We start from the raw sequence: 16,515 nt of genomic DNA, 5'->3' as shown, positions 1-16,515 counted from the left end.
CAGGATACAGCAGTGGGCATTGAGCCCCCTCGTGGATCTGGTGTCGTGCACTCATCCGGCTGAGGTGCCCCCCTTCCCTTCCCCCTGAGGTGCCTGTTGTATTTCTATCTGATTCCCTGCAGTGTTCTCTCCGTTTTGATCAGGTATTGAGTGTGGGCCTCGCCCATGCATTTTGGGCCCAGTGGTCCACGGACTATAAATACCTGGACTTGTATTATTGGTGTACATATTTGTTTACAGTGTATATATATTTTTGAGTGCTGGATTTTAATTGATTCCAATCGTTACAATCATTTCCTTTTGTCTTTGAATTCTTCCAGGTGGGCTGGGGGGTGTAACTGTAATATATCAACATGTATTAGTATGTGTGTGGTAGTGGGTGAGGGTGGGGGTGTTTCCTGTTGCATGTGTGTGTCAATCTCTTTTCCCTCCCCCATCCCCTGTGTCGTAGGTGCAGTACTCACTGTGGTCTTCGCCACTGGCGTTTGTGCTCCTGGTAGAGGAGCAGGAAGACAAAGGCAGGTAGAATATGGAGTTCTGGCTCCATGGCGTCCTGGTTCCTCGTGGGGTGTGTAGAGGTGAGTGTTTTCCCTTCCAAGTCCTGTTTCCGCCAGGTTTTTGTTCGCAGTGAAACCGCCCCGGAAAAGGTGGTGGATTGGCCTGTTGTAATACTGTGGGCGGTACATTGTCTTCCACCTGTCTGTTGGCGGTTACCGATGCGGTGTTTGTTTGTTTGTACCACCGTGACGGTCGGAGTGTTAAATTGGATGTCTATGTTGGCGGTTTCCGCCATTGTCGTGATTCCATTTTTTTCCTGCCGGCCTGTTGGCGGTTTTACCGCCGCTTTAACACCGACCGCCAGGGTTGTAATGAGGGCCTACATTCTCTATAAATAAGTTACATTCACTGGATTCCCTCCTCTACCCGCAGGCTTCTTCCTGTGCCTCATCTGTGGTGTCTAGTGGGAGAGCTCTGCTTTCCTACTAGGCTGTCCTCTGGCTCCCTCCTCCTTTTTCTGCTTTGCTCACTGTGTCTGTTCCTTTTTAGGCTCCTTTCCTTTGCATTTCACTCTTTCCTGCTTTTCTCTCACTCCGCTCTCTCTCTCACACTTCGCTCTCCCCCCTCTCTCTCTCCCCATCCACTGCTGCACCTGCGACCACACCCCCTCCTCTTTCTCTCGTGCTTCACTCCCGCCACTGCTGTCCCCGCAGCCCCGTCCCCTTTTTCACACAGTTTTTCACGCCGCTCCCACCTCCCAGCTGTCCTCTCCTCCCCCACCTCCCTACTTAATGGAAGCCACACCGGAGATGTGCCAAAGGCAAGCCCATCTGCACCCGTCCGCGACTTGACCGTGCCCATCACCAGAACTCCTGGCTCTTGTCCCCCCATCACCTCCATGCACGTCTTCACTACAACCCTGCCACCCTCTGTGCCCTCAACACCGGCCACTCCCATCTGCCTTCAAGCCTCCCTGCAGACCACTCTCGGACCCTTCTCCTACTGGAACTGCACCTCCACCAGCCTCCACACCAAAGACCCACCCTCCAAGGTAGGACGCAACCTTCTCAGATGTAACATCCTCAACACACGCTCAGTCCACAAGCACGCAGCAGAGCTATGGAATCTACTCGACTCAGCCTCTCTAGACGTTGCCTTCCTGACTGAGACCTGGATGAACCCCTCCTCAGTTCCTGACATCGCCATAGCCATCCTGGACGGCTACAAGATCACCTACAGGGGCTGCTCCAACAAACCAGGAGGAGTCATCACAATCATCCACAAGAACACCCTAAGGATCATGACCAGCACTGAAGACACCCTCAGCACCTCCAGATCCACACTGACCCTAACACCACCCTCCAAGGGACTCTCGTCTACAGGCCCCCTGGCCCCAACAGCAGTTCAGCGACTGCATCGCCGACGCCATCAGCACGCACGCTCTTGCACTCACTGACTACATACTCCTCAGGGATTTGAACTTCCACTTCGAGAACAATGACAACAACACCCCACCCTGCACAACAACCTCTCCAACTTCTGCCTCAAACAGCTGGTCACGACTCCGACCCCCTCCGCAGGACACACACTCAACCCTATTTTCTCCTCCAGAAATCACACCACCGAACTCCACTGGACAGATCACCGCTGAATCCACTGCTTCAAGAAACCCACAACACACCACCATCCACAACGTATCCCCCACCGCAGATGGAACAAGGTCACCGAAGACCAACTTATTGCGACCCTCTCCCAGAACCCACCCATCGACACCACCGACACTGACGCAGCTGCCCCCAACTTCAGGCAATGGATCGACACCTGTGCCAATACTCTCGCCCTGATCAAGAATCCCTCCAACAGACGCACCTACAGAAGGGCCTTTTGGTTATTTGCTGACCTCCACGAATATAAGCAAACCTGCCGTGGACTCGAAAGAAAGTGGCGCCAAGATCAGACTCCGGACAACCACACATCCTTCAAAAACACCATCACCCAGATACCACCAACTCATACGAACTGCCAAGGGAACTGCCTTCAACGACTGAATCAACAACAACGCACACAGCCACAAGGAGCTCTTCAACATTGTGAAGGAACTCTCCAACCCCAGCTCCAACGCCAACAACATCCAGCCATCCCAAGACCTCTGCGACTCCCTAGCCTTCTACTTCCACCACAAGATTGCAGACATCCATGACAGCTTCAACACCCAAACCCCCCGGCAACCACAGACACCGCAGATCCACCTCCAACCAACCTCCTGCTCTCCTGGACCCCCATCAACGACAACGACACCATCGAAATCATGAACACCATCCACTTCGGCTCTCCATCTGACCCCTGACCTCACCATATCCTCAACAAAGCAAGCTCCGTCATTCCATCTCAATTACGGAAGATCATCAACAGCTCCTTCCAGTCCGCGACCTTCTTGGAGAGCAGGAAACCCGCCGAAATCAACGATGTCCTCCAAGGCGTACCCAAAGGACCTCAAGAACGTCCGGCCTACCTCCCTGCTCACCTTCCTGGCAAAACTCATCAAAAAGGCTGTCAACACACAACTAACCCACTTTCTCAAGGAGAACTGCACCCTGGACCCTTCCCAACCTGGATTCCGCAGGAACCACAGTACCAAAACTGTCCTCATCACCACCAGCGACGACATCAGAACCATACTGGACAGCAGCGAAACTGCAGCCGTCATCCTTCTGGACCTCTTGGCTGTGTTCAATATTGCCTGCCACCATACCCTACGCACGCGCCTCAGCAATGCAGGAATCTGTGACAGAGCCCTGGACAGGGTCACTTCCTTTCTCACCGGCAGAACCCAGAGAGTCCACCTCCCCCTATTCCGCTCCCAAGCCACCAAAATCATCTGCGGTGTACCCCAGGGTTCGTCCCTCAGCCCGACCCTCTTCAACATCTACATGGCCCGCTCGCTAACATCGCCCGATCTCACACCCTCAACATCATCTCATACGATGCCGACACCCAACTGATCCTCTCCTTCACCAAGGACTCCACCACGACCAACTTCTACGAAGGAATGAAGGCCATCGCCGAATGGATGAAGAACAGCTGCCTCAAACCCAATTCTGACAAGAAGGAAGTCCTCATCTTAGGCTCCACCTCCTCCGCATGGGATGACTCCTGGTGGCCTGCCACTCTCGAAGCCGCTCCAACCAACCACAGACGCAACCTAGGATTTATCTTGGATTCCTCATTATCCATGACTCAGCAAGTCAACACCATCTCCTCCTCCTGCTTCAGCACCCTCCACATGCTCCAAAAGATCTACAAATGGATCCTGACCGAAACCAGATGAACAGTCACCCAAGCCCTCGTAAGCAGAAAACTGGACTACGGCAATGGCCTCTACACAGGAACCACGGCCAAACTCCAGAAGAAACAGCAACGCATCCAGAAAGCCTTGCACACTTCATCCTGGACATCCCCCGCCACTGCCACATCACAGGCCATCTGAGAGACCTGCATTGGCTCCCAGTCAACAAGAGAATCACCTTGAAACTCCTCACCCACGCTCACAAAGCACTGCGCAATACCGGACTAGAATACCTCAACAGATGGCTCTCCTTTTACACCCCGACCTGGAACCTCCGCTCTGCCGATCTCACCCTCGCAACCGACCCACGCATCTATAGAACCACAACCAGGCAGCAGATCATTCTCGCACCTCGCCGCCAAGAGGTGGAATACTTTTCCCACACACCTGCATCAGACCAAAGACCTCCTTAGCTTCAGGAAACTTCTCAAGACCTGTCTGTTCGAGCAGTAGCACCCCCCATCTTCCCCCTCACGTCAGCGCCTTGAGACCCTCACAGGTGAGTAGTGCGCTTTACATATTCCTGATTGATTGATTGATTAATACGCATCATATCATACAAGCAGTTACTCCCTGGATAGAAATCACTTTTAAAATATAATCCCAAATCCAAGATTAGTTTGGCTATGATCAAAACCGATAAGGACCTATACATAAGATCTATATGGATATAGTAGGAAAACTACATCAACTGCACACACGTCAAACAGGCATACAAAATAATGACATTAGAATGTTTTATATTATATAAGAATCATATTGGGTATTTACCCTGCCAAGTGGGGATCAATACAGTTACCTTGTACCCTACTAAAACAAAATTCAGTAAAGATTTAAAAAGGACTTGAAATATTTAAAAACCCTATAACAAAAGAATTCAGTTGGCTGGTTGTACAAGATTTCCAAAGCCTCTTTGGCAGAGTAAATGTTAAAATTCAGGTAGAGGGGTTTTAACCATATTTTCCGATAAACTGCTAAAACAGGGCAGAAAAACACAACATGCTTATATTCTTGCATCCCCAATCGACATAAATCACAAATATTCGAAGATCCATCCCATTCAGAGGTGAGTTCTCATGGTGGCATTCTATCTAGTCTCAACAAAATAAAAAAAGTCTCACCTCATGTGGAAGATTCCAAGTTAAGTATGGCTGAGAGTTTTTGAACGTTACAGATTTAGTCATTGTTGTTAATCTCCTCTTTAGGAAACTAGATTCCTGATCTAACGAAAAACTTTTAGACCATGTCACCTCTTTCAGGGTTTTTTAAAAACAATCAAAGGCAGGGAAAGAATCAAATCAGGGTCAAGATCAAGCAGTTGTGCTGCAAGATAAAAACTTCTAAAAAACTTAGATTGCTCTCTTAAATTAATAAAAATTTCTGTAAAAACATAGGCCCTCATTTCGTCCCTGGCAATTGGTGATAAATTGGCGGTAATGCCGGCAACAGGCTGGAGGTAACTACTGCCAAATTATGACCATGGTGGTGATATCTCCGAAAGACAGCCAATGTACCACCGACTGCCAGGGCAGAAACAACAGGCCCCACAGCGGTAGCCGCCTACAGCCAGGCAGAAGACAAAGTTCCACCCACCATATTATGACAACACAATCTGCCACCTTTTCGGGGGCCATCAAAAGCCTGGCAGAAACAGAGCTCAGAAGTGAAAGGACTCACCATTGGAGACACAGGGAAGAACCATGCCGCCATGGATCCAGAACTGCAAGTCTTCCCGGTGATCTTCTACGTTATTCTCCACCACGAACGCCAATGCCGGCGAAGACGACGGCGATGAGTACAGCTGCCTAGCACACAAGGGGGGTAGGAAAACAAGAGTGACACACACACCACATGCACACAAACCATACACACAACCAGCTCCACAAGAAAAACAATTTAGCCCCGTAAATCAGCTGAATAATGTAAGGACAACAGGAATTGACTAAAGTGACTATAATAAGATCAACATCAAAAGTAATAATTTGAATTGGCAATGCAACAGATATGTACAAATGTACAAAAAGGGACACTTCCCAGTCCTCAGGTCACAGGGGCCACATGGCCACAGGGCAAAGTCCAAGGCCCCACTCGTTCCCTGAACCAATACGGAGAGAACATTGCAGGGGCATCAGTTGGCAAATAAGCAGGCACCTCAGGGGGAGGGAGGGAGGGGTGCCTCAGCCGGATGCGGAAACAAGACCACTGGTTCTGGAGGGAGCAACATGTCCTGTGCTTGGTCCTGGGGAGTGCAAGGCCACAGTCTCTCAGGTGGGTGACTTGCCCACGGGTTCTGGTGGGGGCAGGCCGCACATCAGCCCATGGAGGCTGGATCATATGGCGTCCACAGGCATTGATGGCAGCACTGGTGTGGTGGTAGTGGGAGGCTCCTGCTCATCCCCTGCACCCTGTGACAGCTGCACTGTGGTGGTGGTGGTTGTGGGAGGCTTCTGCTCAGCCCCTGCACCCTCCGATGACTGCACTGTTGTGGTGGTGGTAGGGGGAGGCTCCTGCTCAGCCCCTGCACTCACTGATGGCTGCATAACCACGGCTGGCAGTGGGGGCTCTGTGACAGCTGCTGGTGCAGGCTCCTTCCCGTTTTTCAAGGCTGGTGCAGGCTCCTTCCCCTTTCTGCTGGCTGGTGCAGGCTCCTTCCCCTTTCGGCTGGCTGGTGCAGGCTCCTTCCCCCTGTAGCTGGCTGGTGCAGGCTCCTTCCCCTTCTTTCTGGCTGGTGCAGGCTCCTTCCCCTCCTTGCTGGCTGGTGCGGGCTCCTTCTCCTTGCTGGGTGGTGCAGGCTCCTTCCCCTTCTTGCTGGCTGGTGCAGGCTCCTTCCCCTTCAGTATTTGTGGCCTGGAATCCTTTCCACCACGAGTAGGTGCTGATGGAACTGGGCCCGTAGACCGTTTGGCTGAGGTGCTTGGCTGGGTTCCTGATGCCATGGCCATACGCGCATGAAGGGGGAAGGGGTAGAAAAGAGGTTAATGGAGGAAAGGAAAAAGAAGCTTTTTAGGGACATTGGGGTGGGCAGAGAGAGAGGAAATGGGAGTGGAGGATGAGGGAGTGGTTGTTCGAGGTGTCTGTCTGCTGGATTTGGGTGCAGGTGCATGGGTTGTATGCTATGGTGAAGTGGATGGCTGTTGGGTGTCTGAGTGCTTGCGTTTGTGTAATTTAGGAGGGGGGGACAGACATGGTAGGAGAGGACATAGGGGATGTGTGTGCATGGATGTTGGGGAGGTGTCTCCCAGTGAGGTGTATGTTTTGCTTGGTGTGCTGATGATGCAGGTAGTGGATGATGATGTAGTGCATGCAGGTGTGAGTGTGGACGTAACTGAGTCAGAGGTAAAGGAGCAGGAGGAGGAGGGGGACAGTAATAATAGTGGATTTTGTTGTGTCTGCAACTGAATGGTGTTTGTGTGAATGACTGTGGGGTGAAGTGTGGTGCTTGTGTTTGCCTGTGACACTGTTAGGTGTTGTCATGTGTGCATGCTCGTCTGGCTGTGTGCTTGGGATGGGTTGGGTTTGAGGAGAATGGGACTGGGAAGTGGAAGTTGGATGGGGGACTGTTGAAACAGGGACAATGGCTGCCATCAGAGAGGAGGCCAGAGCCTGAATCGATTTCTTTTGGGCCGCCAATCCAGTGTGAATGCCCTCCAGGAATGCATTAGATTGTTGCACCTGGGTTGCCAGTCCCTGGATGGCATTCACAATGGTTGATTGCCCTACAGAGATGGATCTCAGGAGGTCAATAGCCTCCTCACTGAGGGCAGCATGGCTCACTGGGGCAGGACCTGAGGTGCCTGGGGAGAAGTAGATGCCCACCCCTTGGGTCAGTGGGCACGGGCAACTCACTGAGGGGCTTCTGAGAGGGCACTACTGCTCCGGGGTGGCGACTGTACCTGTAGCTCGGGTGGGCATAGAGGGGTCCGTCACCACCAGGGAGCTTCTATCGGAGGAGAAATCCATGTCCTAACTGTTGCTTCCAGTCTCCTCTGTGGTGCTCCCCTCACCCTCTGTCCCACTAGTGCCCTCACCGTGGATTCAGCCTCCTGGATCCTGTGGGATGCAGCTCCCTCCATCGCCGGTGCCTCTGCTCCTCTGCCAGATGATGCTAATGCACATAAGGACAGGGTGACAAAACAAAAAGGGGGGGAAGAAACCAAGGATACACTTGGTTAATAGCAGTGACAACACCACTGTTGGCGTACACAACACACTCACACACAGGGAACAGCCCTACGCGTTAGGCAATGCACTACCAGTCACAGTGCTAGTCACCGTCCCATGGGTAGGGACATCTAATGCAAATTGCAGCATACCTGAGACCCACAGACCCCTGCCCAGTAGTGGATGCCTACTAGCTTGGTTGGAGGACTTTCACATCAGAATCCTGCACAACATGGGACCTACTCTGCAATGCCAGGCCTGGCCTGAGGCACCCACAGGGTCCACCCCCCCACCCGAGTACCACCCCAGCAGGCGTAAGTTGTAAATTTGGGCACTGTACTCACCCCCTTGTGGCTGCTGTGATGTCCCCAAGCGCCCATCTAGCTCCAGTTAGGCCACTGCCAGGATGCAGGATATCCGGGAGTCAGGGTTCGACGGGCACCCCTTCCTGTTTGGGAGACCATCCGCAGCTGGGCCTCCGGGTCCTCCCACTGTGGGTGCTCCGCCTCCCGTAGACCCCCAGGATGTGCTCATCCTTGGCAATGGCACGCCATATACCCTTCTTTTGATGGGCGCTAACCTGCAGGGAAATAGACACAGGGAAAGGTAATGACCGTCCTGCCTGTTACACTCATGGTCCACCATGCCCACTCCCATCCCCATTAGCACAGATATGGCCCACAATGCATGCTGTACGCTGCCCAGGGCCCATCCACAACCCCCCCCCACATGAGGCCTCCACACATAGCACTCCATGCATTCACGCCCCATGCATTGTACTTACTGTGTTCTCACCTGTTGGTCTGGAGGCCCATACAGCACTCGGTACTGGGGTAGGACCCCATCCACCAGTAGCTCCTGCTCCGCCGAGATGAATGCATGGGCCCTTTTCCCAGTAACACGAGCCATGGTCGGTTCCGGACACTGGTCACAGCAGCATTTGCAGTGTAGGTCCTCTCCTGTTGAAGGTCAGGTACCAAGTGAGTGCACAGATAGAAAATGGCAGTAACGTCTGTGGCGGTGCATACTGTCACCGCTGGCGTACATTACCATTGGCCACTGTACCACATAGGGCCCAATTATAACCAATGAGGAGGTGCACAGCAGTTCTCGACTGCCTCCCGCAACTGTGCACAATGTCAGCGGAATTACCTCATTCCCACCTGTCCCTCCATACAGGACCGGTGGACGCCATTTCAGGGTGGGGTGCAGCCCATGGATCCTAACTCCGTCACAGTACACAAATGCACTATTTTGGACATCTCCAACAAATAATGTTACAATCACAATATGCATTGAACTGTAGTGGTTGGAATGTAGAGATAATGACCAGCTGCTCACTCTTTTGCCCCATAGATTGCAACCGCTGTGGATGAATAGGAGATGGAGACATCCCCCGTGTACAGACCCCTGGTGGACTTGGCAACATTGGAGGATAGGCACATTAGCCTCACCTATACACTTGACAGGGCCACAATCACAGAGCTGTGTGCCCAATTGGGGCCTGACCTAATATCTGCTATCCGTCAACCCACTGGGATCCCCCCTCTTCTGCAAGTCCTATCAGTGCTCCATTTCCTGGCAAGTGGCTCTTTCCAAGTGACAGTGGGCTTGGCAGCAGGAATGTCACGGCCAATGTTCTCAATAGTGCAGACCAGAGTATTGTCTGCCCTGATGAAACACATGTGCAGCTACATGGTTTTCCCCAGTTGGAGGATTTGGCCACAGTGAAAGCTGACTTCTATGCAATGAGACATATCCCCAACATCATTGGGGCAATTGATGGAACACATATTGCATTTGTCCCCCCCCTGGCGGAATAAACAGGTGTTCAGAAATCAAAAGAGTTTTCACTCCATGAATGTACAGATGGTGTGCCTGGCGGATCAGTACATTTCCCATGTCAATGCAAGGTATCTTGGGTCTGTGCATGATGCCTATATCCTGAGGAATAGCAGCATCCCAAATGTTATGGGCCAACTCCAGAGGCACAGGGTGTGGCTAATAGGTGAGCCCTGGCTCTCATCCAGTGGATGTTGGAGTATGGTGTGGGCCCTAAGGGTGAGTGTGTGGCTAACAGTTGTCCCTCGATATTTTCAGGTGACACTGTTTACCCCAACCTCTCACGACTACTGACCCCTATGAGGAATCCCAGGACAAGGGCAGAGGAATGTTACAATGAGGCACATGGACGAACTAGAAGGATTATAGAGAGGACCTTCGGCCTCCTGAATGCCAGGTTTTGTTGCCTCCATCTAACAGGTGGATCCCTGTGCTACTCACCCAAGAAGGTCTGCCGGATCATCGTGGCATGCTGTATGTTGCATAACCTTGCCTTGCGTCGCTAGGTGCCTTTTCTGCAGGAGGAGGAGGCTGAAGATGGCCATATGGCAGCAGTGGATCCTGTGGACAGTGAAGATGAAGAGGCAGAGGATGAGGATGAGGACAACAGAAGTACAATTATTTGTCAATACTTTCAATGAGACATAGGTAAGACAGTGTTAACACACATGTAATTGACAGGTTGATGTGTGACATTGTCACTGGCAGGCTGTGTATTCCTACTTCTATGCCCACTCACTGTACCCTTTGGCATCTCTTTTTGCAGGTGTTGGTGCCCCACTATTGCTCCTGGTGTGGTCAGTGCTGCCAACTATAGGTCTTTCCAATATAAACATTCCTGTACAGTTGAATTTCAATGTTTGAACCTGGTTAAACGAATACCTTTTGAAAACATTTGATACACCATATTTGTATTTTATCAAAGTGTGTTTATTGCAGTGCTCTGAAGAAGAGAGGGAAGTGCAATGGGCTGGGTTGATGATGGGGGAAAGTCCGGGGTAGAGTCCAGTCTAATTGTAGCACAGGTGCATTGTCCAAGGGGGCTTAAGAAGGGGAGCAATGGCAGTTCAAAGTGGACAGGGTGACAGAGTGGGACACAAGGGTGACAATCAGGAGAGTCTTATTTCCTGGTCGGGGTCTTGGAAATAGTCTCTGGCTTCTGCCTGGATCGCAGGGAACGTTTGCGGGGTGTTTCTCCTTCTGCCAGGGGGAGGGGTACTGGTGGCCTGTTGGTTCTGAGGCGGGGCCTCCTGTCCACTAGCGGCAGCGGAGGTGGAGGGCTGTTTAGTGGTTTGGCTAGTGTCAGGGGCCCAGTGGTGTCACTGCCTCCTTCATACTGTTAGCCATGTCTGCCAGCACCCCTGCAATGGAGACCATGGTGGTGTTAATGGCCTTCAAGTCCTCCCTTATCCCCAGGTACTGTTCCTCCTGCAGCTGTATGTTCTCCTGCATCTTGTCCAGAATCTGGCCCAGCGTATCCAGGAAATGTTGGTATGCTCCCAGGATCACGGTGAGTGCCTCCTGGAGAGTCGGTTACCTGGGACTGTCCTTCCCCTGTTGCACAGCAGTCCTCCCAGCTTCCCTGTTGTCCTGTGCTTCTGTCCCCTGAACTGTGTGCCCAATGCCACTGACCCCAGGTCCCTGATTGTCCTGGGGTGGCCTGGGGTCCCTGTAGTGGTAGACACACTGCTGATTGACGTGTTCTGGGGACAGAAGTATGGGCCCGCTGGGTGGGTGTTCTGGTAGTGTTTCCTGAGGGGGGAGGCTCTGTGATGGTGTGAGAGTGTGCCTAGGAAATTGACTGTCTGGAGGTCCCAGATGGGCCAGGCTGGTCATCCAGATCCAGGCTACCAGAGCTCCTGTCATCACTGTGGGCCTCTTCTGTGGGGGGACTGGATGCTGCTGGCACCTCTCCGCTGGTGACATTGTCTGGGATACCTGTGGGGATGTAAATGCACTGTTATTGTTTCTTTGTGTGATATATTGTGCATGGGTGTGTTGCCCTCTTTGGTTGGATTTGCCCTGGCAGCTTTTCCTTGTGTGAGTTGTTATTTGGTGGGCTAGGTGATTCTCTCTAGTGTGCATGCTGTGGTGATAGGTGTCCGTGCAGGTCTAGAAGGGGTGTCCATGAACTGGTGTTGCATGCAGGGCTTGGCACTGGGATGAGTGGGTTGTGATGGTGGGGTGTGTGGGAGGTGGTGAAGTGATGGGAGTGAGGGTGAGGGTGGGGTATGTGATGGCATGCAGGTAGGGGGTTGGTAGTAATGGCAATTGACTTACCAGAGCCCAGTCCTCCTGCTAGTCCTGCCAGGCCCTCAGGATGCATGATTGCCAAGACTTGCTCCTCCCATGTTGTTAGTTGTGGGGGAGGAGGTGGGGGCCATCGCCAGTCCTCTGTACAGCTAGTTGGTGTCTTGCTGCAATGGAATATACCTTCCCCCGTAGGTCGTTCCACCTCTTCCTGATGTCATCCCTTGTTCTGGGGTGCTGTCCCACGGCATTGACCCTGTCCACGATACTCCGCCATAGCTCCATCTTCCTAGCAATGGATATCTGTTGCACCAGGGATTCAAATAGCTGTGGCTCTACACAGATGATTTCATCCACCATGACCCTTAGCTCCTCCTCAGGGAACCTGCGGTGTCGTTGTGGTGCCATGAGTGTGGTGTGAGTGGTGTGGATGAGGGTGTGTAGGATGATGTGTTGGGATGTGTGTTGTGAGGTGCATTGGTGGTGTATAGGTGATGGGTGGTATATGGCTCTGGTTGTGTGGGTGCTCTTGCTGTCTCTCTCTCTGTTGGCAATGGTTAGTAGTCGTAAAGGGTTGTGGGTAATATACGTGTGTGTTTTATAGTGGTGTGGGTGTGGTTGTGTATAGGTGTCAGGTGTGTGTTATTTAAATTGACCAATGTGGTGTTGTTTTGTATGTGTGTGTGTATTTTGAGCGCGGCGGTATGTACTGCCAATGGTTTACCGCCATTGAATGTCCGCTGTGGTCATTCGTGGGTCACAATGTTGGGGGCGTTGTTCTGTTGGCGTAACGGTGTGGCTTTGGATACCGCAAATGTATCACTCACTTTTGAGCTGGCGGACTTGTGTGTGTGTGTGTGGCTGTATAGTGACGGATTGGTATGTGTGTGTCATAATATGGTTGGTGGCAGCGGTATGTTGGCAGCAGTCAGCATGGAGGTAAGTGGAATCTACAGCCAATGTCTTAATGAGGACCAACATTTTCTCTAGTCATTTAAAGGACTCCAAATATATAGTATATTGGTCTGGAGGACAACTCGGTAAGTTCTCAGAGGACCACAGTACTGACATCAAAGTGGGCAAAGCTGGTGAAAGAGAAAGATCAGTGTGGATACTACTGAACAACCTTCAACCAGAAGGACTAATTTTAGGTTTACCCAGCAAAGGAGTAGTAGAATAGCGGCACTATTCCCTTCCACATCAATATCTAGGAGGGTAAAGTCCCCTCCTCCAAGGGTGTCAACCCCATTCTCTGAAGCAGCAAAATAGTTCGTAGAGACCACCTCCCAGAGAACACTTATTCTCTCCCCAAGTTTCAGCACAGTTAACCACTAGTCCATTTCCATTTTCTTCGTTGATGTTCAAATCTTTAGATGACTCTTTTTGAAGAAACGGTAGGATAGTATTAATGCTTTTTAAACTTAGATGATTAGCACCCATATTTCTTAGGGGGTTGGACTTGGTCTTCTTACATGCCCGACTGAGGAAGGTCCTGCTCCTTTGCAAGTCCTCACGGTCATCCTTGCGGCGGAGAGGATTCCCACACCCTTAATTAGCACCGGTACCAGCACGTACCACAAGAGAGCACCTAGGAAGTACTCACAAAAAAGGAAAGAATAAAAGGTGGAGAGGCTACCACAGCCAGACCCCAGTTCCAGGAACTCCCAGGTAGCAAATCTACCTCAGCCACTCCTCCTTCAAGGGGCACTCAGGACTTCCTCGTAATGCAGCAGAAAACACTTCTTGGGAACTATCCCCTATTGCACCCCCTAGTAACAGCCCCCTGCCTCCTGCTGCCCTGTCCTGGCAGGGGGGAGGAGGAACCAAGCAGGAAAAGCAAGGAAAAGTAAAAATAAAATAGAATTTTGGCCGTCTCACAGCTTACTTGTTCTGTCTTTGGCACTGGAAGGAGTAAAAATCTTACGTCCACGCTTTTCCCTCACTTCGTGTGCCGCTAATTTCCAGGTCTGTGTCCTAGGGGACTGCAGAATTCACGCCAGATCACCAAAGCTCTAACCTTCCTCCTTCCTCCTTGCTCCTTGCCCAAACAGCCAGGAAACACCGTCACCACAGGCAAGACCTAGACCTCTAGGATGGCCTCTAAGCGGCCATGGAGTGAAACACCAGGGGGGTCATTACAACTCTGGCGGACGGTGTTAAAGCGGCGGTAAGACCGCAAACAGGCTGGCGGTAAAAAAATGGGAATTATGACCATGGCGGAAACCGCCAACAAAGACAGCCACTTTAACACTCCGACCGCCACGGCGGTACAGACAAACAGCTTGGCGGTCACCGCCAACAGACAGGCGGAAGACAATGTACCGCCCACAGTATCACAACCTACCAATCCGCCACCTTTTCTGGGGCGGATTCACCGTGGATAAAAACACGGCGGAAACAGCCATTTCAAAGGGAAAACGCTCACCTCTACACACTCCACGAGGAAGGAGGACACCATGGAACCGGAACTCCAAATTCTCCCTGTGATAGTCTTCCTGCTCCTATACGACTATCATCAACGCCGGCGCCGAAGACATCGGTGAGTACTGCACCTACGACATAGGGGAGGGGGAGGCAAAAGTCAAGGACACACACATGCAACACCTCCACCCCCACCCGACCCTCACCCACTACAACACACACACCAATGCATATCCAAACATTACAGTAACAACCCCCAACCCCCCCGGAAGAATGCAAAGACAAAAGGAAATGAGTACAACCATTGTAATATATCAAAATACAGTAACCAAATATATACAGATATATATACACATTCAACAAAATATACATCACGATTAGTAGTGCAGGTAATGCACCATTCATTGTCCGTGGACCACTGGGCCCAAAATGCATGGGCGAGGCCCACATCAGATACCTGATCAAAATGGAGAGAACACTGCCGGGGCAATCAGATAGAAATACAACAGGCACCTCAGGGGGAAGGGAAGAGGGGGCACCTCAGCAGGATGAGTGCACCACACCAGATCCACGAGGGGGCTCCATGCCCATTGATGTATCCTGGGGGGTGCAAAGTCACAATCTCTCAAGTCTCTACAGTGGGTGGTTTGCCCACTGTACCATCCAGGGGAGTGCAAAGCCACAGTCTCTCAAGTCTCTACAGTGAGTGGGTTGCCCACTGTACCATCCTGGTGAGTGCAAAGCCACAGTCTCTCAAGTCTCTACAGTGGGTGGTTTGCCTACTGTACCATCCTGGGGAGTGCAAAGCCACAGTCTCTCAAGTCTCTACAGTGGGTGGGTTGCCCACTGTACCATCCTGGCGAGTGCAAAGCCACAGTCTCTCAAGTCTCTACAGTGGGTGGTTTGCCCACTGTACCATCCTGGGGAGTGCAAAGCCACAGTCTCTCAAGTCTCTACAGTGGGTGGTTTGCCCACTGTACCATCCTGGGGAGTGCAAAGCCACAGACTCTCAAGTGGATAACAGTCTCCACTGATTCTGGAGGGGGACTGGTCCCAGAGTGCTTCATTCTGTGAAGGACAGACGGAGTGGATGCATGTCTCCACTGGTTCTGGAGGGGGACTGGTGCCCAGAGTGCTTCATCCTGTGAAGGACAGACGGAGTGGATGCATGTCTCCACTGGTTCTGGAGGGGAACTGGTGCCCAGAGTGCATCACTCTCCCCGTGACGGTCCCAGTTCCGTCACTGCCCCTGCTGCTCATGGGCTAGCGGTGCTTGAGTTGGCGGTCCTTGCCCTGTTCAGCGGTCTTTGCCCTGTTCAGCGGTGCTTGACTTTGCAGTTTCTGACCTGTTCAGCGGTGCTTGCCATGGCGGTCTTTGCCCTGTTCAACGGTGCTTGCCCTGTTCAGCGTTGCTTGAGTTTGCAGTTTCTGACATGTTCAGCTGTGCTTGCCATGGCAGTCTTTGCCCTGTTCAGCGGTGCTTGCCCTGTTCAGCGGTGCTAACCATGGTGGTCCTTCATTGCCCAGCTGGGCTGGGGCTGGCGGTCCTTCATTGGGCAGCTGGGCTGTGGCTGGTGGTGGCCTCCTGGGCACTGACTCTGGCGGTGGCCTCCTGGCCATTGACGATGGGGCTGCCCTCCTGGGCACTGACTCTGGCGGTGGCCTCCTGGCCAGTGACGATGGGGCTGGCGGTGGCCTCCTAGGCAGCGGGGATGATGGTTGTCTTCTCCGCCGTGCTGCTCTTACCAGACTTTGGCGAGTTCTTCTGCCCCTTCCCCACCTTGGGAGGAGTCACAGCTGAGTGGACACTCCCCCCGGGACCCTTGTGAGCGGCTTTGCTGGCTGGAGCCTTCCCCCACTCTCGCCAGGCACTGTCCAACCTCTGGTACTTCACAGGGGGGGGACTGGCTGTGCAGTGGCTCCGTGTCACACTGGCTGCCCTGGTGCCCGGTGCACTCCACATACCTCTAACAGGCACCAGTGGTACCGGAGATTTT

This window comes from Pleurodeles waltl, chromosome 7 (genome assembly GCF_031143425.1).
Source record: "Pleurodeles waltl isolate 20211129_DDA chromosome 7, aPleWal1.hap1.20221129, whole genome shotgun sequence".
NCBI classification, from domain to species: Eukaryota; Metazoa; Chordata; class Amphibia; order Caudata; family Salamandridae; genus Pleurodeles; species Pleurodeles waltl.
Note: the sequence above shows the minus strand (reverse complement) of the source record.